Source organism: Nanorana parkeri, unplaced genomic scaffold (assembly GCF_000935625.1).
Source record: "Nanorana parkeri isolate BGI_ZX_2015 unplaced genomic scaffold, ASM93562v1 scaffold2113, whole genome shotgun sequence".
Lineage (NCBI taxonomy): Eukaryota > Metazoa > Chordata > Amphibia > Anura > Dicroglossidae > Nanorana > Nanorana parkeri.
Genome location: NW_017308381.1, coordinates 73,566 through 76,628, shown reverse-complemented (window position 1 = coordinate 76,628; position 3,063 = coordinate 73,566). Strand labels below are relative to the sequence as shown.

Sequence of the window (3,063 nt, the reverse complement as noted above, 5' to 3'; positions counted from 1 at the left end):
GGGGGACAGCTCGAACAAGGGGGGGGGGACAGCTCGAACAAGGGGGGGGGGAACAGCTCGAAAAATATTAACCCCAGAAATCATTTAATTGTCAGGAGAGATTGGCAATTAAGGTTTTTTTCTGGAACGCGGAGGAATGTTGGCCAAACAGGAACCAGATATTAAACTAGAACTCCGGCCCAAAATATCGAGGGATAAAAAGGTTTTTCTACAATATTCAATTCAAGGTCAGAGATTTCCCCCGCCGTACTTATTCTTCTGCCGCTAGATGTCCTTAGTCTGACGGCCCGGCATCATTCAATCCGATTCCTCAGAGCCCAGGTCGTCCTGGCCTATATACTTTTATGGGGCTCTACTGCGCAGGGGTGGGCAGAAGGGAGAGGACTTCAGTGCTGGATGTAAACAAATGCGGCAGTCCCAGGGTGCTGGAACATGACAAGTAGGGATGCACCGATAACGGTATTTCGGCACCGATAGCGGTCATTTTTTTTTTCCTGCTACTTGCCGATATCGAATGTCCCATTCAGGAAGCCGTCACTATGCGACGAGAAAGCAGGGAGCCGGCCAATCATGGAAGCCCGGCGCCGTCTAATGACCCCGGCTTTCTGATTGGCCCAGGAAGCCAGCTCCATGTTTCCTCGTCATGAGGTGACGAGGGAGCATGAAGCCGGCTTCACGGCCAATCGGAAAGCCTGGCGCTGCGTCATTACACGCTGCCCGGCTTCCTGATACAGCGAGTATCGGGCTAGGCATCGGAGCATTTGGGCGGGTACGAGTCCTCGGCCAAATACTCGGTATCGGTTCATCCCTAAATGGCAAGTATACCTCTCGTGGGGGAAGGCGGGCTCTTTCACCGGAACACCCTCCGACTTTCGGAGGAGAGAAAGTGTAGATCAGGCTACACCAGGGGTAGCAAACCTCCGGCCCTCCAGCTGTGGTGAAACTACAAATCCCATGATGCATCTCTCTTTGGCAGTCATGCCTGTGGCTGAGAATCTTGCAATGCCTCGTGGGATTTGAAGTTCCACCACAGCTGGAGGGCAGGAGGTTTGCTACCCCTGGGCTACAAGGATTCCACAAAGTCGCCAAGGCATCCACCGCAAAGGCTCTGGGTTTCCTGGTCATTGTTCTCATGAGAAAGTATCGGCACTGGTGCCAGAAACGTATCGGTGCATCCCTAACCACAAGGAAAGACCAGCTTAGGACAGGCAAAGTTTGTGTCCCATCATGTCTTAGGGGGGATTTTTGTAGTCCGCTCGCTGTGTTACTTTCATGGACGATTTTTCAATCAAATATTTTATTTAGAAAAAATAAAGCGCACAAAAATTTAAACAGTGACACATTTATTTTAAAAAGCGTTTCATACCAAGCCAAAAATGACAACAGCGTACGTTTACAAGAGAAAATTAGAAGTTGCATTTATTTATAATTATTTTCTACTAGTAAAAAAGAAAAAAAAACAAAGTAACGCGGTTCACAATTCTCTTGTGTTTCCAAGTCCGAAAAAAAAAAAATGCTTCTGACTTAACCAATATGCAAGCCATGGCTGTTACACTTCGCTTGCTTTTGTTTAAATTAAATTTTCTTGCGCCCTGACATCTGGCCGATAACATGTCGTCAGGGACTGCACTGAACCGACTCTAAAAAGAATTACTTCAGTTCTCAAATTTTATAGTTTAGAACCAACTCTAACTGAGTTTTATCATTTTACAGGTTCTGTCACCTCATTTTAAAGCCCATCTTCGATTAAGACATCTTGTGAGGGTCGCCTTGATCTTCGGAAACGCACAGTCCTAGCGGGTAAAATACGAAGAAAAATAAAAACAAAAAGAGCAAAATTAATCGTTGTTCCGGGACATGAGGTCTTACGTCTAATCAAAGAAAACCGATTCATCTGACTCTAGGACTCCTCCCCCCATTCTCTAGAACTTTCATGCAACAAAAAGGATCTAATTATTAAAAAGGGATCCGCGGGAGAAAAATGAAAAATGATAATTGATCCCGGATCTCGGCTTTTTCCCGTCAACGTCCGTACGCCGGACTGCAACGTAAAAACTGCCCGAGACAATTCCTCCTACATGGTAGGAAAAATTTAAAGACATACCTCTGTAAAAGCTTGCACTGAATGTAACAAGTCGATTACTAGCGAGCATAGACAGATTTGGCATTTATTATCTTTTAAAAGAAATTTTGTTTTACTGACTGGGCATCATTGCATCCCTAGACACAGTCAAAAAAAAGAAAAAAAAAATCGCCAAAACTGTTACATAAAATTAAGGAAAAAAATAAAAAATAAATAAAATTAAAAAAATGGAACCGCTTGTGGCTTTGCTTTGTAGACAAAGACAGAAATTTTAAACAAATACACAAAAAAATAATCTTATGCTATCACAGGTAACATCATTCAAACATGGATTTTGGAAGAAAGGAGTACCTTGCAAGAATACCTGATTAGTATGACTGAATCCTTGATTTTTAATTTGGCATTTTCAGGGGCCCGCTTACAACACCAACGCTGCATGAGGTATGGCAGACAGCTTGAAATTATTCATAAACCCTACACTTCGAACAATCCAATTCTACAGGCTCTCGAGTTACAGAACAAACTGCATTAGAATGCGAGGCAGTAAAGGCAAAACCACTCCACAAAAAAAAAAAAACAATCTTTTCACAAATTTTAAAAAAGAAAAACAACATTTTCTTTTCTTTCATTCTTTTTTTTCTTCTTCTTATAAACAGTAAAATGAAGACTGGACTGAAAAGTGCCTTTAAAAAAAATAATTTATTAAAACAACGCGCCTCTTATCATTAAACGTTACTGCCGATGAAATCGAAATGGCCCTTTAATTACCAGCTTATAAAATTATGATCTGCGTGTTATGACAGGAAATCTTTTTTTTTTTTATCAAGCAATTGAAAAGGAGAAAACAAAATAAAAAGCTAAAACATTTTCTGATCGGAAATAAGTTTTAAGATTATAGATTCTGGGATGGCTTATGTGACAAAGAGGACGCGTTATAGGTGGCAGAGAGGGAGGGGAGAGATTTGGATGGGCGCGGGGGG

The 3,063-nt window shown here is 42.2% G+C and overlaps 1 protein-coding gene across 1 annotated transcript in view; it reads right to left on the bottom strand.

The window, feature by feature from the left end:
• Positions 1 to 1,326: 1,326 nt before the first annotated feature.
• The window catches only part of LUC7L3 (LUC7 like 3 pre-mRNA splicing factor), a 13,847-nt gene continuing 12,110 nt past the window's right edge, over positions 1,327 to 3,063 (bottom strand). Inside the window, exon 11 of the mRNA XM_018572720.1 lies at positions 1,327 to 1,793. The gene's annotated coding sequence lies outside the window, so the exon portion shown is untranslated. The remainder of the gene's footprint in view (positions 1,794 to 3,063) is intronic.